This window comes from Danio rerio, chromosome 4, assembly GCF_052040795.2.
Source record: "Danio rerio strain M-AB ecotype USA chromosome 4, GRCz13ab, whole genome shotgun sequence".
Taxonomy (NCBI): domain Eukaryota; kingdom Metazoa; phylum Chordata; class Actinopteri; order Cypriniformes; family Danionidae; genus Danio; species Danio rerio.
Window position 1 is genome coordinate 76,303,131 of NC_141024.2, and position 23,480 is coordinate 76,326,610.

The 23,480-nt window shown below is 37.7% G+C and overlaps 1 protein-coding gene across 2 annotated transcripts in view; it reads right to left on the reverse strand.

Moving 5' to 3' along the window:
- The window catches only part of LOC148682569 (uncharacterized), a 1,090,975-nt gene that overhangs the window by 372,926 nt on the left and 694,569 nt on the right, over positions 1–23,480 (reverse strand). The gene's annotated exons all lie outside the window — the stretch shown is intronic.

The window sequence follows — 23,480 nt, forward strand, 5'->3', positions numbered from 1 at the left end:
TTTGAACAACTGCGCAGCCTTTTGTACGCAGCTCCGCCGCACGTTCACGAGAGACAGCACGCGCGAGATCGGTGAAAACCTGCTGAATCAAAACTTTTTAAAAACCTGAATCAATATTGGAGTTACTTTTGCACGCTGGAGAAAACATGACAAGGGGCGGGATTAAACAGGATGATTAGACATTAAAAAAGCAAACGATTGCTTCGTGTTTTAAAGTTCTGTTCAGAGAGGTCGTGTTTTGATCCTCGATTGGTCTCATGTAGTCAAGTGATGCGATTTCGCAGATCAGAGTTCACCAAGATTGAACTTTGCACCACAGCAACCTGCGAAACTTAACGCATGACCCTGCGTTTCCGGTCTGACTCATTCGCCTGCGTATGAATGTAAGTGTATGGGAGGAAAAGTCAAGTGTGATCACAGCTTACTCTTAAAGTTAAGCGCGCACACTGCGACTATAAAAAGGCATGATAAATGGAGCACTGATATTACGAGTGACCATGGCAACATCTTATAAAAGAGATCAGCATTTCTTTCTCCAGCTGAACTTGATGTGCTCATGCAGAGTTATAGCAAATATGAGCGTATATAGTGAAACAGAGACAGTGAGCGTGGGAAAACAGCTGCTCAAGTTAATGCGCAAGTATACATTTAAAGTATTTAAATAATTAAGTATAATAAAATAAGTCATGTGATAAAGTGGGGAATTGGCCGTAATTTTGAAGTTGTTTTAGACATAATTGCATTAAATGACATAAAATGGGCTACTGCATAGTGTCTATAACGCATCTGACAAAACAAGAATGCAGATAACCTTAACTTAATGTTCTGTGGAAATGTTTCATTTAAGGTTCCCACTTTTACACAGTGTTAATAGATGTAAAAGTGCACTTGTGTGTGTCTGCCTTTATTATTGATCAGTGGTAGAGGCTGATATGACATTTAAAATGTGAGTGTAACCCACTGGTCTTATGCCACCCAACCCGCTCCGAGCTGGATTCGAGACAGCGATCTTCTGCATGAGTCGGTTGCTCTACCAAGGAGGCTAAAGACCATGGCCTCTAGCATCTGTCGCTAGAGCACCTTTAGAGGTCAGAGGAGTGAGGTTTACCTGCACAGCACACACTAGCTGGCCTCTGTTACATAAGCAGAACTAAACAATAGTTTTTAGCAACCCGGGCTCATTGTGGAAACGTAGCCCCGCGGACGTTTCTGCGGACCATGATTTACGTCCCAGGAGGTACGTATTCGAGCGGTTTTTTGTTTTCGCGGATCCGCGAGAGGCCGCTGTGCGCGCTTTTTCGCGTCTCGGGCGGGCGCCTCTCGGAAGCGCGCGGCGTTCGCGCCCGCGCCATTCTCGCGCGAAAAGCCGCCGTATCGAAAAAATAAAAATAAAAAGCAAAAGCCCTCGTCTTCGACCGCGTTTTCGGATCCCGCCGCGTTCTCGCCCTCATTTTCCGGATTCCGTTTTTTGTCTCACCTGATTTCCGGAACCCGCCGTTCCCCGGACTCGATCCCGGTCGTCGTCCACGGCGGCCGGCTCTGGCTCCTCCTCCTCCGGGGCCTCCGCTCCGCCGACGCAACGCTGTGAGCTAAGTGGACAAACTGATTGCGTCGGGAAAGCCCTCCACTCGGAGGTGAGCCGTCGGCCGGTGAGCGCCACACCGCCCCGCAGCGTTTGCTCGAAAAAAACCAAACGCGGCCTTTACGTACCTCTGGCCATGTAAATCGCGGTCTCCAGAAACGTCTGCGGGGCTACGTTTCCAGAATGAGCTTGGGTTGGTTTTTAGAAAGAATAATAATCCCATTAATCTAGTAACAGTACATGTCGAAGCTCAGTGAATTTAAGCTAATTATTTATGAAAAAAAGGGCAAGCCATTCTCATACATGACTTTGTTCCGTGTGTGACTAAAATGTAGGCAATAGCTGTTTCCATTTAAATATATTACATAAATTTATGTGCAAAACTGAATTATCGCATAAAAGACGTACAAATAAAGCAGCGTTTCCATCCAACGAGTCAAAGAGAACTAAATCAACACTTCCTGGTTATCTGGCGCCAAATATCAACAGTAAAAACAGAATTTACTGTGGTAGAAGAAGCTGCGTCAATCATTTATTTATTTAATAAATGACTTTCACCTCACAAGACAATGCTGACACACAATGAACACGTGATGGCATTTGATGCGGAGAACAGACGCTCTTAACATGCTCCAGCTGCTCTGGAGGTCCTTAATAACATAATAGCACTAATACTGAAACAGCTGAGGTGTTTTAGAACGAGCAAATCAACATGTCAGATGTGTTACAGTGTGCTCAGCCTGCTGGATTGTCCATTCACACACATTTCCATCATCATATGATCTCTTTTAACAAACCTCTTGTAATGCACATACTGGAGTTTGTTCAGTAAAAGTGTTTCCATCGTAGTTTATGCGCATCTTTTCTTATTGAATAAAAGTTTATCCTACTTAGCTATGTGTAACGGAGGCCAGCTAGTGAAGTGCTGTGCAGGTAAACCTCACTCCTCTGACCTCTAAAGGTGTTCTAGCGACAGTTGTTAGAGGTCATGGTCTTTAGCCTCCTTGGTAGAGCAACCGACTCCCATGCGGAAGGATGCCGGTTCAAAACCAGCTCGGAGCTGGTGGGGTTACATATGCGCATGTGTTTTATGCCTATATTCAAAAGTTATGTGCGTCTTGGTGTTTCCATCAATGGTTTTTATGCACATCTCCAAAATAAGCATTAAATAGGTGGGTGGAATCGTTAAGCTAGAAATACCGCTTCGTCTTTAAAAAAGGGGAGGAGAACGACAGAAACTGAGTTTAGAGAATAAACCTGCTCCTGACCAGGTTAGGTTCACAGAGTAATTGACCACAGTAACTGGAGAAAGCAGGGTAAGTCAAACCTGTTTCAGAGTCAGTCTGACAAACCTGCCACTCTGAAATGGAAAACTCAGAGTTTCTCTCATTTCAGGGTTAACATACTCTGAGTTTTCACTTAACCTCTTTTATGGAGGTTAAGTGGTGGTTACACCAGTGTAACCTCATGTTTAACCTCCAGTGTAACCAGTGTAACCTCCAGTTTATGGAGGTTACACCAGTATAGCCTCATGTGCTAACAAAGGCTGTTTCTCTGTCTTTGTTGATCAGCATTTCATGTTAATTTTTCATTACAGTGTTTTAGTTTGTTTCATTGTGCTGTCTGTACTTTTAAACATGAAACTCAATAAACAACTTTTCCTGCTTTAAGGCGTTGAGATTCTCTTTATCAATGCTGATAACAACTTTAATGGAGTCAGATGAATAACTGTACAGAACATGTACAGAAATAGCTGAAGATAAGAGGATAATGCTGCAGTCACACATCACGATTTGATCAGTGCAGCAACACAACAGCACACTTGTAGAGCCGGTGTGTGTGTGTGTGTTGTGCTGTAATTCTGTGTTTGAATAACACTGAATAACGGGAAGAGAGTGACAGGTGTGTAATCAAGAGCAGGACAACACTTATTTTGACCGTGGTAAAGAGCATGGTTGCGTCAAGCGTAAGGTGTTTGATTGACCGCTCGAGGGCGAAAAACGCCGGTGGATGACGTGGAACTTCACGAACAAGATCGGAGGTTTGGTGCTGTGTTTGAAATTAACGGCGGTTGACATAAACTGGTTTGTGACTGGATTGTGTGATTTATGGGGGTAACCAATGAAGATGAAATGGAGTTAGATGACTGGAGTTCAGGTTGTAATGGAAAAGTACAGGAAAGGAGAAGAAATGCACAACATGAAGGAACTTTGGGGACTAGCGTTAGTAAAAGGGCTTTGGATGGAAGCAGTTCGGATGAAGAAAATAGAACTGTTCGTAAAAAGGTAGTAAGAGAGGAGTATAAATGTAACGGAGGCCAGCTAGTGTGTGCTGTGCAGGTAAACCTCACTCCTCTGACCTCTAAAGGTGCTCTAGCAACAGAAGCTAGAGGCCATGGTCTTTAGCCTCCTTGGTAGAGCAACCGACTCCCATGCGGAAGGTTGCCGGTTCGAAACCAGCTCGGAGCGGGTTGGGTGGCGTAGAGCCGGCAGGGGTTACATAAAGTAATTCTAAAATTCAGAAGAGAGGATGAACATATGGATTTAAGCCCAATAGCAGTATCAAAAGAGTTAAAGAAAAAGCTAGGAGAAGTAGATACAGCAAAGTTTTTGAGAGATGGAAGCCTGCTACTGATTTGCAAAAGCGAGGATCAAAAAAACAAAGCGTTAAAACTGGATAATGTTTGCAAGAAAAAAGTGAATGAAAGAAAGATTTTGGGTCAGAAGCGGCCGAAACAGGGAGTGATAACTGGTATTTCAATTGAAGAAGATCTAGAAAAACTCAAACAAAGTATTTCGGGAGGTGAAGTGATTAGACTGAGAAGGCCTTATATTCCTACCCCACTCCGCTGCTACAGATGCCAAAGATATGGACATATAGCAGCGGTATGCAGAGGGAAACAATGATGCCCAAAGTGTGGAGGTGAGCATAGATTTGAAAACTGTGAGGAGAAGGAACAAGATAAATGCTGTAATTGTGGGGGCCATCATCGGGTAACATACGGTGGATGTGATGTAAGGAAGAAAGCAGTTGAAATTGAACAAATGAGAACTGTAAACAATTTAAGTTATGCAAAGGCAGTGAAGAAAGTCCAAAAACAAAGGAAAAGTGAAAGTACACAAAAAGCAAAAGAAATGGTGAGGAAAGAGGATGACCAAGTAGAAGAAAGTACAACACGGACACTTGATAAACTGATTTTGTTCATTGCTTATGTAATTAACTGTACTGATTAAGTCAAACACAAAACCGAGAAAGTTAAAATAATTGTGAAAGGAGCTGAAAAGTTTTTTGGAATAAACAATATATCATGGGGAGGTAATCAATAAAAGACTTGAAGCAGAGGGTAGAACAGGAGGAGCGGGAGATAAACCAAATTGAAAATTATACAATGGAATGCAAGAAGCCTATTAGCTAACGGACAAGAATTTAAAGGTTTTATACAAGGAATTAAGGATAAACCAGACATAATATGCATTCAAGAAACCTGGCTTAAACCAGTATTGGATTTTAATATTAAAGGGTATGAGAATGTTCGTAGAGATAGAGAGGAAGAGAATGGAGGAGGGTGTATAATATTTGTTAAACAAGGTATACAATATAAAGTTTTAGAGAAAGGGAAAATTTAGAAGTAACAGTAATAGAAGTATTTATAAATAAAGAGACTATTAAAATTATTAATTTTTATAACTCATGTAAAAGATTATCACTAGAAATTTTAGATGAATTGATGGTACATTTAGAAGGGAAAATTATATGCTGTGGAGATTTTAATGCTCATAGCATGATATGGGGTGATGGGAATGGATGCTTAAATGACGGAAGAGGTACAAGGATTAATGTAAGATCAGGAAAAGAAACTGCCATTGACCTAACGCTTGTTTCAAATTCCTTAGAAGGAATATGCTTATGGGATATGATTAGGGAAACCACGATAGGAAGTGATCGTTACCCAATATTAATTGAAATAAGAATAAGTATAGAAGATTATCAAGTAGGAGAAATAGAAAGATGGTGTTTTGAAAAAGCTGACTGGGAGACATTCAGAGATTTAAGTGAGGAAAAAATGATAAACATTGAAGTTGATGAAGATGTTGACAAGGTGAATAATGATATTTGTAATGCTATTTTGTATGCAGCAAATCAGGCTATTCCGAAGAAGGGGCATAAGAAAAAGAAGATTGTACCATGGTGGACAAATGAATGTGGTAAAGCAATTAAAATGTGAAATAAAGCTTTTAAAAAATTAAAAAAGAACCATAGTTTTCAGAATTTTATTCAATACAAAAGAGAACAAGCAAATGTAAGAAGAGTTATAAAAAATAGTAAAAAGGAATATTGGAGGAAATTCTGTAAAACAGTAGGAAGGGAAACAGAAATTAGGCAAGTATGGGGAATGATAAAAATAATGAGTGGAATAAAGAGAGAATTTAATTACCCAGTATTGAGACATGAAGAGAAAACTGCTGTGAGGGATGAGGAGAAAGCTCAAATGCTGGCAAAAAATGTTGTCGAAATTCATAAATCTGACAATATTTTTGAAGAGGGGAAAGGAGGAAAGTTAAGAACGTTATAAGGAACTAATACAAATTGAGGAAGGCAACAGTGAACAATTAAACATGGCATTTATGAAGACGGAATTAAATCGCGTACTGAGAAAAACAAAGACATCAGCTCCAGGCATGGATCAAATATGGTACATAATGTTAAGTCAACTTAGCGAAATATCTAAAGAAGTGTTATTAAGAATGTACAATAAAATTTGGGAGAAAGGGAAAATACCTCAAACATGGAAAGAAGCAATGATAATACCTATACAGAAACCAGGAAAAGATTGGACAAATCCAGGAAATTACAGACCAATTGCTTTAACATCTAATATTGGGAAAATAATGGTGAATGAAAGATTAATGTATTATGTAGAAAATAACATGTATTTCTCAATACAAGAGTGGGTTTAGGAGGGGAAGAAATACAATGGATCCAGTTGTGTGCCTTGAACATGACATTAGAAAAGCACAAATAAATAGGGAGAGTGTAGTGGCTGTTTTCTCTGATATAGAAAAAGCTTACGACATGATGTGGAGAGAAGGTTTATTAATTAAACTATAGAAGTTAGGTGTAAAAGGACAAATGTATAAATGGATTAAGGAATTTTTAGAAAATCGAACAATAACAGTGAAAATAGGAAATAGTTATTCAGAAAAATTCACAGTCGAAAATGGAACTCCTCAGGGAAGTATAATAAGCCCAATATTATTTTCGATGATGATAAATGACGTGTTTGAAGAGGTAGAGAGTGGGCTGGGAATGTCACTCTTTGCAGATGATAGGGCAGTTTGGAAAAGAGGAAGGAATATTGAATACATTGTTAGTAAATTACAAGAAGCTATAAATAATGTTGAGAAATTGTCACATAAATGGGGTTTTAAATTTTCAGTGGATAAAACAAAAATAATGATTTTTACAAAGAAAAAAATCGGAGATTATATTAAAGCAAAATTATATAATCAAGAACTAGAAAGAGTTAAACATTTTAGGTTTTTAGGAATTTGGTTTGATGAGAGAATTACATGGACAGTTCATATTCATAAAATAATAAACAAATGTAAGAAAATAATAAATATAATGAGATGTCTAGTAGGTAGTGAATGGGGAGTAGATAGGGTAGCATTAAAGGCAATTTATTGTGGGTGGATTAGATCGGTGATAGATTATGGGTGTGTTGTATATGGGTCAGCAGCAGAGACATCTCTTAAAAAACTAGACAAAATACAACATGAGGTATTAAGATGAAGTACAGGAGCAATTAAAACTACACCAATTACAGCACTACAAATTGAAATTCCAATGTTAAGTCTGAGATTTTTCCAACAGTCCCGGGACGTTTTTTGGAAAACCGAGTCGGATCAGTCTGAGGAGATATAGCAACCCGAGTCAGAATAGTTTGGAGGTCTGGTGTGAGTTTGGTGGTCATAGCTCGAAAGCTCTAGGAGGAGATAGAGTTTAATTTTTAGTTTCAGAAGAAAAATAACAATAAGTTTAAATAGCATTTCAGTAGTCTGGCTTTGACAAGCCAGCCTAATTAGTCCTACTGTACCCCTACCAGTAGTTAAACCATGGTTACTACCAGAGGCATCGGTAGATTTTACAATATTAGAAAAGAGAGAAAAGGATGAGGAGTGTAATCTATTTTATGTACAAAATATATTAATGAATTTTACAGTCATGTTAAAATATATACAGATGCCTCTAAGAGTTTAAATCGAGTAGGTGTGGCTTTTACAGTTCCTGAATTTCAAATATCAGTAGGAAAAAGGATTAGTGACGAAGTATCTGTATATACAGGAGAAATGATAGCACTTTTATTAGCAATTCAATGGGTAGAGGAGATAAGACCTTTAAAATCAGTAATCTGTTCAGACTCGAGTTCTTCACTTACAAGCTTACAATATAGTAATTCAGAAAGTAGACCAGACATTTTATTAGAAATAAAGCAAACCTTGTACAGAATTCAAATGATGGGTCTAACAGTAATATTTTTATGGGTTCCTGCTCATATCAAGGAAATGAAATTGCAGATAAGGAAGCAAAACAAGCTGTTAAAAATAATGACATCAATCTAAATGTAAGTATAATTAAAAGTGAAGTCAAGAGTATTATTAAGAAAAGAATGAAGGTGGCAAAGTCAATTGAACAATGAAAAAAAGGGCCGGTGGTTTTATAAAATTCAAAGGAAAGTAGGAGAAATGAGAAGTGCAGGAAAAAACTGGAGAGAGGAGATAATAATGTCCAGGATGAGATTTGGACACACAAAATTAAATAGTGCACTTTTTAAAATGGGGAAACATGGCACAGGACAATGTGAGTTTTGTGGACAAGAGGAGACAGTTGAACATGTGATATTACACTGCAAGAAATATGAAGATGAAAGGAGAGAACTTAGTAAGAATTTAAAAGAAATAAAAGTTCAATTCAAGTTAGATGACATCCTACAAAATAATTCAGGAAATAAATGTTTTACCTTTTTATTGAAATATCTTAAAAATTCGCATTTATAGGGGAGGATTTAATAAAAGAAAGCGGTAGGTGAGGGCTAAATCAAAATGATCCACACTCCATACCAGTTGGTGGCGGAAATACACCATTTTGTTGTTTGTCAACCGCCATTGAATTGAAGAAGAAGAAGAAGACAGTCATCTTCGATTTGAAGAACACAATGCTCTGCATCAGCTGCTACTGCTACAAAACAACAACTTCTCCAACAACAATTTCAGCAACTTCTCAACCTTCTACTTCAAATTGCCTCACGCAATGCAATCTCTGCGTCTTCAACCCAATTCTCCAACAAGATCACAGTCAAACCTAGATCACCATCCATGAACTCTGCCTAAACTCTCGATCCAAGCTGAACTCTCTTCTAGCGGTGCACCAGCGGTAACTTACATAAAACATTTTAAAGGGAAGCCTCACAAACTACAACTAAGATTAAATGTCCATCTTTTGAAAGATGAATCTAGCGTGAATGGAATGACTCACCTCTCAATCAAGGGTCCAGGCAATCCAATCCTTCAAACATTAGTCCACAACTTATTCATATATTGACAAACATCCATGTTAATCCTCCAAACTACTTACTGTAGTAGCGTCTCCAGTCATAACACTAGAGCTGCGTCCCAAATGGCACACTATACACTAATGCACTATGTACTTATGCACTTACACACTCAGCAGTATAGTATATGTATGTAGTGTCGTCCCAAATGGCACACTGATGTTTAGTTTTTTTACTAAGCAGAAATTCAAACCGTTTCCCTGATGACGTTTGACTGTCGCTAAATCAGTGAAATAAACGACCGAATTATTAAATAATACCTGCCGTGAGTATAACCGCATTCACCATCGGGAGGCGCTATAATCACTCTCATAGGAGAATTTTGCTTTGTCAATCCGAAATAAATAAAGTTATCCAACATGTGCGTCCGATAGCTCCGCCCCTTCTGCTACGTAGGCTAACCTGCGGTCGTTGAGTGCGTGTAGTGTCCATCATTACACACTTCTGTTTAGCGGCTGAATGAGTGCATCATCCGGGTAATTAAAGTGTACTTATTATTGTTAGAGTTTTCAGTGTGAACACACTGTTACTTACACTATTTATACTACAAAATGGCGTAGAATAGTGCATAAGTATGCGATTTGGGATGCAGCTTAGTTCTTTGCCAAGCAAAATGTCTGCCGGCCTTTTGCTGCAACTTTGATTGACACTCTTTTGCGCCAATAGCTAAAAGGAGAAGCGTCACCATCCAATAAAATCTCTCAAAAACTTGAGATGGTCCCACCCTCTCTCTTGACAAGCTTGGGAAAATTTTAATTTAATTGGGAAAAAAAAAACACATCTGCCACATCCGATAACAACTTAACTTCTAAAAAGATTACTCAGCTACTGAAAAACATTCAACGCATTAGGCATAGAAGTCCAATCGTAATATGCCCAGTCACTCATGTCCATACACTTATAAGCCATAAGCTTTTAATAGCAAGTCGGTTAGATGTGAAAACAGCAAAGAAACAAAACTTCCCGCTTTGACTACCACGAATGAGAGGAGGACATTTCTGACATCCCTAGTAGCAAAGAATTCTGGCCCAGATTTGGCAAAAAGCTGGCACAGCGGGCATTCATCCGGCACTGGCATACAGCATGTGGGCCAAACATGGCCCGGGTTTGGCAGAGGTGGCACCGTCTTTAAGGCGGCACACAAGATTTGGGCCAGATGAAAATCGTAGTATTTGGCCCAGATTAAAACATTTGAAAGTGGGCCATGTGAGTTTGGCCAGTCTTGACCCACATTTAAAATACACTAAAATCATTTTTGAGTAAAGAAAAAAAATTCCACCAATCAGGTCACTTTGAGAAAAAGCGTGCCCATAGTGTGCCTAAAGCGCAGCACTCCATGGGTTTATCAATTTCATTGCAATCGTGACACACCAACCTGTCTGGCCCAGTTCAGGCCCAGTTATGAGTTATTAACTTGGCTGAGACTTGGCCCAGATATGGTCTGTGTTTTGCCCTTGTCTGGAAGCCAGATTTGGTCAAGTCATGTACTGTAATTCACTGCGGCATGTGGGCCAAGCAAAACCTGATTGTGTGGGCCAGAGCTGGGCCAGAGAAATTTTGCTATGTGGGATGTCTGATGTTTCATCCATTGACTCTGCGTTAGATACATTTCAAGCAATTTCTATATCCCCAAGGGGTTTAAACTCCACTATAACTCCACCTACTCAGTCTTCAAGAGGTACATCAGGACCACTAGACCAGCAGATTTCCCATCAATCTGCCATCCGTAGGAGGGACGAATGTCCACCTCTACCATCTTTGCACATTGCGACAATGAGGCTATCGTACCATGCAGTAACAAAGGCACTTCCATACCCAGTTGCCCATGCTCTTATTAAGACGCCCCGCTTGGATATCAGCTAAAACAATTCATTGTGTTTGACATACATGTACCATGTTGTAATGTCATTTCTGATTCTCTCTTGTTTTTACACTCCACATCCATTTCTAAATACATTCACACTCTTTGCAAATGACACTTTTCCACTCACATAGCCCACACCCTCGATGCCATATTCACACTAGCCTTTTTTAATTTTTGAAGTCTTCTGGACTAAGTATGACATTTCAATCCAACAAAACACCTAACCATATCTGATCTAACTTTGCAGGATGCAGGATGGTATCCGTTCCCCCACACACCTATTCTAAACCTCTTAGCATTTTTACACCACAGAAGAGCAATATCACCACAGGGAAGCCCAGCGATCCTCTCCAGCCAACTTCCACCATCCTGCATTACTGGGTATAAGCATGACTCCGTCATTTTTATCCTATTTTCCTTCCTATTTAACATAGGAGCTCCTTCACTACCCTTCCCTGTTTTTCTAGCTTTAACTTTTTCTCTCCAAATTTGAACTATCCTATACTTCTATTCACTTTCATTCACCACAGCTCCAACCAATTCAGGGGTTGTCTCAAGTTTCAATTGCCACAACAGCAACGCTCTAAATAGCTCATATACACTTACAAATTTTCTAAATACCACTATCGTTGCAATACCCGCACTAATACAGCAGTAAATGCTTCTGCGGGAGCAAAAGTTGCCTCTATACTGACCCACTACACCACTGCAGCCGCAGAAACGCTCCGCAGAGTTGCACACCCATAGCACCACTGCTAGTGCAGTGACCCTCTAGCTAAGCCTTACGCCCCATTCACACGGGGCTTCAGCGTCAATGCTTGACTGAAGGCGTGTCTGAAGTTGGGGCAAACGCGATCGTCATAGAAGCGTCAGCCAATGAAATTCAGTCAGCAATAGGCCACTGTCTAGCTGGTGTATTTGCATACAGTGATCTGATTGGCTGACGCTTCTGTCGCCGCTTGAAAAGTTGAGCTGGTCCCAACTTCTGCAGCGAGCAACTTCTCTGAAGCGGCGCTGACGGATCCACAATGCAGTTTGGCAACGCCTTACGTCACCCGTTCAAAGTGAATGGGAAGCGTTGATTCTGACGCCCCGTGTGAATGGGGCATTATTCACCTTCATCTTTACATATCACTAAAGACAGTATGTAACATTTCTGCGGGAGCACTCGGTAGATACGAATATTTTGGTCTTTGGTTCTGACGCATTTGTTGCTTGAACGAGTCAATAAAAAAGTGAAATGTCCATACCTTTACAAATAAAGTTGGATATTCCAATCCATTTATTGTCCATTTTGTCAAAATTAAAAAAGTAAACATCAAAACAAACATAAACCCGTTCTCACAGTCATGCCGATCAAAAAGTTTGTTTGACCTTTATGGAACAAAATCAATGCCTAAAGTCTTGAATTAAAAAGCTTGTTGAATATCACAAACTGAAAAAAATAATACACCGTATTAACAAGTTCTTGCATTTTAATGACTTGAATTCCAGGGTTTGTATTTTTAGGTCCTGAAATTTAACATATCTGTTTATTTAAGCTGTGAATATTTCAACGAAAAATATTTCAAACACATTTTTATACTTAAAAATTCAATAATTCATATTCAATTTTCAGATTTCACTTAAAAAATATTCAATACCCTTTAAAAATACGATGTATAATATTCAAAAGGTCATTTTCAGTTCATTTTATTTCAGTTCAAATATTCGCTTCCATAAATTCAGTGGCTCAAATTCGACTGTTAAAATTCAACATTACATCCGGGAACTGCAGGAGAAGCAATAGATTGCAGAGTGAAGATCGCCAGCTGCTCTAGCTTTCACCAGCAGGTGGAGATGGAATAATGTAAGATTTTTAATCCAGTAAACAGGCGAGAAAAACACTATTAAAGGCACAAAAGTAGCATTAAATTTTAATATCAATACCTTGAACTTTATAAATAATAAAAAGTATGAGTAAAATGAGTAAATGAGGTTTTAGTCATCTATATTTGCCTTTATGTAATGGAAGCCAGCTGGTGATCGCGTAAAGCTCACTCCTCGGATCCAGGGACAGACGTTGTTCTGCAATCTTATCGGAGCTTGTCTCCCATGCCGGCTCGTTACCTGCTCGGACCGGTGCGGTTACTTGCACATAAACCGTCTTTTGATGAATATGATGTTACACATTGTCTATCTTTATTGACTCTTTCTTCCATAGACGCGAAGTATTATATTGACAGCTAAAGAATATAAACGTAAGAGAAACAGGAGAGCAAATATTATAATAATAATAATACAAAATAGATAAACATTGACAGGGCTAAGAACAATTACGAACATAGATTTTCAAAACCAGAGAGATTTTATGAGAATGTCACAAAACAGTTTACTTGGAAATGTTAAACAGAGAGTTCAGGTATGATTTAAGGTTGGTTATGGATGGGGCGTCTGATTTAAAATAATTTAACATGCGAATGCATTAAAGGAGCGTCTTCAGTTAGGCTATTATTTAAACGCAGCTATGTCAGGATTGGGATAGGTTATATAATTTCATTATTTAAATTATGATTGTTATTATTATTATTTTATGACATGTATTTGGGCTATTGCGCTTAAACAAGTCATCCGTGATTCTAAATTAATATTTCTATTTATCCTTTTTATCACTCTGCCTTTCTTTCTCTTCTTTTTTCTAATTTTTGGGGTTCTGCCATCATGGTTAAACGTTTGCAAAATGTCTTAGCTTGTCCAGATTATTGTTTTATTGTTATGTAGCCTATAGGCGCGAAAAAGGTATTAACGCAAATGCAATGTCACAGCCAATGATAAGTAATAAAATGAGTCGCCTGTGGATTGATAATAGGCAGTTGTAACTGACTTTAATTTGTTTTCAGTATTAAATGAGAAAACCGTTATTTATAGCTTTGCAGCGACCGTTTGTATTTTATGATTAGCAATGTTGATCTTTTTTGCAGTTATTAAACATATAAACTTATTTAAACTGGTTTAAATTTAATATAGTTGTCATTTGAGCTAGTTTCATAAGATTAATGTTTAGAATGCGTGGTTTGACATGCGTGGTTGAGTGGTTTCTGCAAATCATGGGATTATTACTGAGCTTTAATCGCCATCTACTGGAGAGAATGTATTTGCTCATTTATTCTATTAACTCTTTTCTGCAAGTCTGTTTTATGATTTCACAAAGTCAAACCATTATGTTTTTATTTTATATTTTGAGATGATCATATTTAAATAAACAATTGCTAGGGTAGCTAATAGTTTATTTTTTCTTGTTTTTTTTTTTTTAAATCAGTATAGCCTATAAAATCATAATTTTTGCTTGACAAAGTTATTGGTGTAGGATTCTGGATGCATTTTTGCTGTGTTGGAAACTCATAAGCTCACACTAATCAATTATATTATCAGAAATGACAGATATAAGAAATCCATTAATATTCATCACTCTTTTTACAATTATACAAGCAATTTCGCGCCGACGTCAGCTCCACTTTCGGAAATGGTAAACAGCGAAGTGTTATTCATATAAGCCCAAGCATGACATATGTCATGATTAATATAATAATCGAAACACTCTTGTAGGCTATTCTTATGCTTGGCCAAATGTCATGACTTTCACTTTCATTTTACATTATTATGCACAAGCCCAGATATCATCTGAAACTTTGGAAGAATTCCTATCATATATTGGCAGCCATCCAGCATCTCTTAATCAGTTTGATATGCGACGCTGGCTCTGACCGGCCACCGGAGCTCGCGGCCACGTCGTTCGACTTTGTCGTGAGCAAGCCGCACAGCACATGCATAAAAACGTCAATCATTTCATTCATTCATCAATTCATTCATTTTCCTTCTGCTTCGTCTCTATTTTAGAGGAAAAGCGATAATCTGGACAAACTAAAGACATTTTGCAAACGTTTAACCATTAAAACGTTTAACCAAAATTAGAAAAAAGAAGAGAAAGAAAGGCAGAGTGATAAAAACGATGAATAGAAATATTAATTTAGAATCACGGATGACTTATTTAAGCGCAATAGCCCAAATACATGTCATAAAATAATAATAATAACAATCATAATTTAAATAATGAAATTATATAACCTATCCCAATCCTGACATAGCTGCGTTTAAATAATAGCCTAACTGAAGACGCTCCTTTAATGCATTCGCATGTTAAATTATTTTAAATCAGACGCCCCATCCATAACCAACCTTAAATCATACCTGAACTCTCTGTTTAACATTTCCAAGTAAACTGTTTTGTGACATTCTCATAAAATCTCTCTGGTTTTGAAAATCTATGTTCGTAATTGTTCTTAGCCCTGTCAATGTTTATCTATTTTGTAGTATTATTATTATAATATTTCCTCTCCTGTTTCTCTTACGTTTATATTCTTTAGCTGTCAATATAATACTTCGCGTCTATGGAAGAAAGAGTCAATAAAGATAGACAATGTGTAACATCATATTCATCAAAAGACGGTTTATGTGCAAGTAACCGCACCGGTCCGAGCAGGTAACGAGCCGGCATGGGAGACAAGCTCCGATAAGATTGCAGAACAACGTCTGTCCCTGGATCCGAGGAGTGAGCTTTACGCGATCACCAGCTGGCTTCCATTACATAAAGGCAAATATAGATGACTAAAACCTCATTTACTCATTTTACTCATACTTTTTATTATTTATAAAGTTCAAGGTATTGATATTAAAATTTAATGCTACTTTTGTGCCTTTAATAGCCTTTTTCTCGCCTGTTTACTGGATTAAAAATCTTACATTATTCCATCTCCACCTGCTGGTGAAAGCTAGAGCAGCTGGCGATCTTCACTCTGCAATCTATTGCTTCTCCTGCAGTTCCCGGATGTAATGTTGAATTTTAACAGTCGAATTTGATCCACTGAATTTATGGAAGCGAATATTTGAACTGAAATAAAATGAACTGAAAATGACCTTTTGAATATTATACATCGTATTTTTAAAGGGTATTGAATATTTTTTAAGTGAAATCTGAAAATTGAATATGAATTATTGAATTTTTAAGTATAAAAATGTAAAAATACAAACCCTGGAATTCAAGTCATTAAAATGCAAGAACTTGTTAATACAGTTTATTATTTTTTTCAGTTTGTGATATTCAACAAGCTTTTTAATTCAAGACTTTAGGCATTGATTTTGTTCCATAGACCTTCTTCTACACATCTCTCAGCTCGTTGTGAGGAGAGCATAAATACCATACACACCCTCTAGTGGTGCAAAAGAAAATTGCAACCCAAAAATGGCTCCAACACACTCAAAACTTTCTAATATAGACTGTTGAGGTGCTCCTCTGAACTATACACACCATTAACACTACTGCAACTGCAGTGACGCTCTAGCTAAGCCCCTTTTTCACTTTCATCTCTACATATCACTGCTGATAGTATTTAACATTTCCGCGTGAGGCTCCAATACTGATTACCACTGCACCTCTGCAACAGCAGAGGCGCTTTGCCGAGCCTTATTCTCCCTCTGCACCACTGCTGCAGCAGTTACGCTTTGCCTGAGCTGCAACTGCAGAAATGCCCGTTTAGCCTTAATTCTCTGCATCACTGACTTCCATTGCACTTCTGTAACTGCAGAGAAGCTCTGCTGAGCTTATTTTCCCCCTGCACCATTGCTGCAGCAGTGACGCTCTGCCTGAACAGTCTTCCAACAACAGATATAAACTCTGTCATTGGTCCTCTAACACCTTTAAAACCTCAATTTGCCTCAGCCAATATCACCTCAGAGAAGCCCAGTTGATCCTCGATAGCAGACTTCAACCTAGTTTCTAAGCAGCACGACTCTGTCTGTTCTCCCTACTTTCTGTCTTAGTAGCATAGGACTCATTTTTACTAAACTTCCCTTTTTTTCTTCCTCTTCATAATCTTCAATTTCACTTGCACTCATTCTCCACAGCTTGGACTCACACAGTGGTAGCCCCAAGCTCCCACTGCCACAGCAGTGAATCTCTTTAAGAGCTCACATACACTTTCCAAAAATTTCATCATCATAACACTCCCCTGCAATAATACAGCCGTAAAGGCGTAGCAGGAACTCGTATTGCTTCCATATTGACCACAATCACAACTCTACAGCAGCTCCATTTAATTACATTGCATTGTAGCATCAATTTGATCTCCATTACCACACTGCCCGCAACAATACAGCCATAAAGGCTTAGCATATTGCTTTCACACATAAAATGCACCAGAGCAGCCGCAAAGTCGCTCTACCGAGCCTCATTCCTTCTCTGCTACACAGCAGTTATTTGTCTCTTCAGAAGCGTACTTCCCTTCAAATACTGACTTCCACCGCACCTCTGCAGTCACAGAGACACTCAGCCGAGCCTCATTTCCCCTCTACATCACTGCCGCAGCAGTGACGCTCAGCGAGCGCATGTACACTTCCATTTAGCAATCTACTACTGATACACTCCCCAGCACTGCCAAAGCAGTTAAAGGTCTCTGCAGAGGTGTATTTCCCTCCCAAATTCTGACTTCCATTGCACCTCTGCTGCAGCAGAGACGCTCAGCCGAGCCTCATTCCCCCTCTGCACCACTGCTGCAGCAGTGTCGCTCTGCCGGAGCTCATGTACACTTCCATTTCATTCACACCACTACTGACACACCCCCTGCACTGCTGAAACAGTTAAACGCTTCTGTAGAAATGTATTCTGTACCTATCACTACTGACTTCCATTCACACCTCTGAACAACAGAGATATTCAGTCGAGCCTCATCCCCTCTGCACCACTACGCAACAACAGTGGACACAGCTACTCTTCATTAATTCCTTTAAACTGATTCTTACCGCATGTCTGCAGCAGCTAACACTCTGCAGAACCCTATAGCTACATTTCATCACTACCATAGTAAGCCTCTCTTACAGAGCTCACCCACATACGTTTCAAATCATTACATTTATCTCACTCTCCTGCCCGGTCCTGGCAAGTAATTCTGCCCCGGGAGCACACATAGTCATATATAATCCGTCTGCCAGCACACCACACCATTAGCAACGACCACTCCCATCTCACCTTTTACACCCACACTAGCCTCATTTTACTCCTTCAAGCTTTTCTAGTTCACTTTATACTCAGCAGCCGGATATTGCATTAATCTTCATTGCCTTTTGGGGGGTTCTTCAAATACGCGGCTGCTGTCCTGAGTGGAGCATTTTGGGGAGTTGCTCAAGGTTCCCCTCTCGCCCTTCGAACGAGAAGGAGCCCAGGGCTCAAGGACCTTTGGGCTCAGGGCTCTCTCCCGGGACAGCATGCCAAATTTGCTTAAAATCAATCATCAGCTAAGTGTGACCTCTTGAAATTGTCCGTAGTGTATGAGTGTGTATGGGTGTTTCCCAGTAGTATGGAATGCTGATATTTTTTAAAGGTATCATCTCAAAGTTGGAAATTGCAGCATTGTGACAACACTACGGTTATTGTAAATATTATTATATGCATTAAAGCAACATGGGTGAAGCTATTGCAGTATATTTGACATTTTAAAAAGTTAAAAAATAAAACTCTTTAAAAACAGTAATTATTTCCAGTATCTTATTGAAAGCATATACATTTTTTTTATAATTCAGCTTTTGACAAACCTAAATCATTAAATGTTTTACTTTTAGGGGAATAAAAGTTTTTTTTATATAGTTTATAGTTAACTCTGTTATGGATGAATTATGTAATGTGTAGAAATAATAAATCATAGCATGAAAATACTTTTGGAGAATTACTAAATTTTAATTGAATTGACATTAACAATTTACAGTTTTACAACTTTTAAACCAAACTTTTCTCTTGCTATAAAAGATCACATGGAAATGATGAAATAAGGATTGAAATAGTTTTAAACTGTCCAGTGTGTGATTAATGAAATATTCATTTTTTTATTGTAGTAAAAGCATTGACAGTTTACAAAAAAATGTAAATTGAAAGATTGCTGAATTTAAAAAAAAAAATCTAAATAAAATATTTTGATTGCACAATGATACATGATGGAAGAAATACACTGACTTATTGCGACAACAAGAAATCATGATATTTTTTTTATGGTGAATATTGTATTGTTATGGCATGTAACGTCTTGTGATCTAAGAAAATGATGAACACATTTTACAAATAATCACAAATGTAACAATTCTATTTAAAACCAGGAAGAAGGATGGCTTTGGTCACTAAATGTACCAGCAATTATAGAATCCCCCATATAGTTCATGGAGAGCAACATGTTTTTCTGGCTAAATGCACACTTTTCTCACAGCACTTGGCAAACATCTCTCTCTCTCTTACACACATAAGCAAGCAAGCAAACACTGAGATAAATATAGTCTGCAGTACAAATAATAGTGTTAAAATAAAAGTTAGTTTGCTTTTATTAAAAGGACAGGGAACATTTAAAAAGATAAATACATTACTTTTAAAATGCTATAAATAATTGTATTACCTTTAAAGTAATTGTTGTCTATATATATATATATATATATATATATATATATATATATATATATATATATATATATATATAATTACTCCAAATTTAAACTGAAAACTGAAATAAAAATATATACAACAATGATAATAATTCCCCCGCAAGTCCTAAGACATGCGGTATATTAGTTTATCAAAATAGCAATGCACCATCAATGACCTCTTATCTAGACCGAAACCCCCATGAGTCCACAAAGTGCCGCAAATGAGTTTACTATTTAAACAATGTGGTGGAAAACGGGAAAATTAAGATTATGTTGGTCTTAAAAAAAATAGTAACAATTCGGGGCAAACACATCTTGTGCCTTATTGCGCCAGGTGTATGATAGGGTCCTTTATCCTTCCTGGGTGTTCTGCCACACTGTCCCCTCCACAGCAGACCATCTGCTCTATTGCTGCACACATACACAAACCCTTCTTCACCTCATGAGTGTATTGACTAGTCATGGCCATAATTCAGGATATGAACTCAGTTATTCCAAAAGTGAACTCTTCCTAGTAAAACATTGTGCAAACTTATTTATTTGTCTTTATATTCATTTAACATAACTCATGAGTTATATTAATTTAGGGGTCATTAGTGCAATATCATATATCTGAGCGACTTCAGTTTACTTGGACTCACTCCTGGAACAAACTGATAAATGGAGGAAGCTCCCCAATCAGCAGGATTAATTTAATTTAAATGATTATGATTCCAATCTTTTAATCTTACATGACCACATTTTGTGATTAAAAAAAGCATCACTTACACTGTAAAACGGTAATAATTCTGCTTAATAAGTGTTTGTAAAGTCAGCTAATGTAGTCAGATGTGTGGACATGATTTGCTTTGACTGCTGTGAACTTAAAGGTGTATCCAGTACTTCACTACAGCACTTCTTAATCCACTAAAGAACTTAGGGAGTTTATTGAAAGGCTGAGCTCGCTTAATCTTAATCTGTCTATTTTTAATCACACTGTCAAGTATTTTAATTACAGTCAGTTTGAATGAAAGATTCAGTACGTTGCTTTTACTGTCAGTAAAACATTGAATGTAGTTTTTGAGACAGAAATGACAACACTGTGTGTAAAGAATAATAAAGCTTATTTGTAAATCTTCTACATTAAAATCTCCAATCTCCAAACCGTTGTGTAGATCATTGCACTTTTACATTCATTTACATTGTAGATGAATAAGGTGAAAATGTGTTTTCACATTACACACTTTAAACCTTTTTCATAATGAAGTGTATGTCTGAGTCACAGATACATCTTGATTTACATCCGTGTTTTGACAACAACAGTGTAGATCTTTGTATTTTTTTTTAAGCTGTGACTAAACTGATTTTAGTACAACTACACACATTATTACTTTCACACTTTTAAAACAAGTAAGCATTAAAAAATGGATATATTCTCAGCTCATTCTGAGGAATGTGTTTAATAAACATGAAAACACAATAAATAAGTGTTAGTGATAAAGAATCGTTTGGAGAATGTGGTGTTTTTCCGTTGATACAGTATACATTTTTTACGTTTTCCATGCATACGACGGCTTTACCAATTAACCTATTAAGTGTTAATTATTGTGAAACTGTCAGAAGTGTTGCAAACTGCTAAGTTCTGCGAATTGCATGCACAAAATAGAGAAGCGACGCAAGGGTGCATATAAATAGTTTTGAGAATGAGACATTTGCTTTTAAAGGTTACACTGTTAAGAGAAGATGCACGGAAGACAAACAACTGTGGTATAAAAAGGAAGTGTCAGTGTCAGCGCAGTGTTACTTTTGGTTTCTTTCCTGCTTGAGCAAATAAAACTTTGACAGATTGACTCCGAACCCATTTTTGAACATGCACTGGACCCTGTGAAGTCCAACAAAAACTAATAATGATCTAGTTAAACTTAATACTGTCTAGAATGAACATTATTGTTAAAAATAGACAATTATTTTAACTAAATGTTAGAAATCTTGATGTTCTGAAAACTGGAATTGACAGTGGAGATGAGTCAATGAGAAATATCTTAAAAGTATCTGAAGATAAACTTACTTATGATTAGAAATGTTTATGATGCACAAGTGTAAAGATTAAAGCGTTTACCAGTCTGAAAAATAAAGCAAATATTGATCTGAATTGAACAGATTCATTTATTGTTTTCAATTTGAAACTCTTAAAACAAATTTTGTGTGAAACGCACTTCAGAAATGAAACTGCAGGTAAACATATTTCTAATGTAGAGACTGCAATAAAACTAAAACACTAACTTTTCTTTGTTTTTTTAAAAAACAAATCTTTTATTACGTTCAGTCTGGCTTCTGAATGAATGAATTTGAGGAGATGAACAGCAGATGAATACGCTGAGCAAAAGCCAGGAAGAGCAGATCAAACCCAGCAATAAACTGACAGAACTCTCAGACAGACCCGGCCCACATAGCAAAATTTCTCTGGCCCAGCTCTGGCCCACACAATAGCCGCATTTCCACTATCGGGCCAGTGCGAGCCAGGGCTTTAATCGGGCTGGGGCGGGCCAATAGCCCGGGAGGTTGAGAAATGAGGCTGAAATCATGTCGCGTTTCCACTGTCGGGCTAGTAGCTGACAGGGCGTCACGCAAACACCGCCCACAGAACGTCCCCGAATCAAACGTCACACAACCCGCACACTTCGGCGGGAATGAGGCAGATAAAGCACACCATAGAATCATCACGAAACGAAACCATTAAAATGAAGACAACCGAAACAAACAAACGACACGTTACTGTACAGCAGTACATGAAATGTCTATACACAGACCTGTGTATTTCCATTCATTACATTTGTTTACTCGCCGACCGACTGCATTGTGCATGGAATGCTCTTGCCACTAACGCAGGGACCAAAACAGAGAGAGCGCTCACATCCATAATATAAAGCCACAGAAATTCTCCTTAATAACTCGATATGGCATGTATTTTTTTTAACATCCTCGTGTTGATAGAAGTCGTGTTAAGTTTTCAGCACAAGAGCGAGTAGCCTTATAAAATATAGCCATATTTGTTGCGCTCGGCAGCTATTCACTAAAACTCCTCATTTAAAGTTTCATTTATAAATTTAACCACGTCATTTAAAAACATAAACAGTTTGAGGATGTAGAACACATTTTGTGTTTGGATTTTCCCCCATATGCGTTTAAAGCAGCGAGCGCTGCGCAGGACTGAGTGACAGAAAAAAAGTTATAGGAGATTCTGCTTTCACTCACCCAAATAATGCTCTGTTTGCGCGATTTGATTAATATCATCGTATCCAAATACTTTATAAATATTTACTTATATAAATATTTACTTTATATAAATATTTCAAACCTTCTCCGGTGTTTATTGTTTTTAGAAAATATCGAAAATCTTTTTTTTGTCAGACAGGTCTTTGTAAAATGAAAGTCAGGCTATATGTGGCTTTAAAACGGTTTGATTTATGTATTGTATATAGGCTACCTACATTGTTATAGTTAGCTTTTGTTTATTTTATATTGGTTAATTTATTTAATGTGATTTTATTTATATTCGATATTTGTAATTCTTTAAATTATATTTCAATATACCTTAGGCTATTTTATTAAGATATGAAAATATATTGTTTAAAGTCTACGAAAGTGGGCACGTAATTTGTTAAGTTTTATGTCTTTCTGTTGTATTTATATGTGTATTATCTATAAAATAAAGAAAGAAAAAAGCCGCTCGCGGTATAACAGAGCTGTGAAGGAGCGCTTTTGCCCGGTCTCACACACACATACAGGCATCTAAACACGCACAAACAAACATTTTAAACTTGACAAAAACTCTCGAAAACCTTTATTGTCTGCTGTGTTTTTAATATGGTGTAAAGATTATTATGCGTTATTGAAACATAAAGGAAGACGCAGCACAGAACGTCACTATAAATTAAAACTACTTT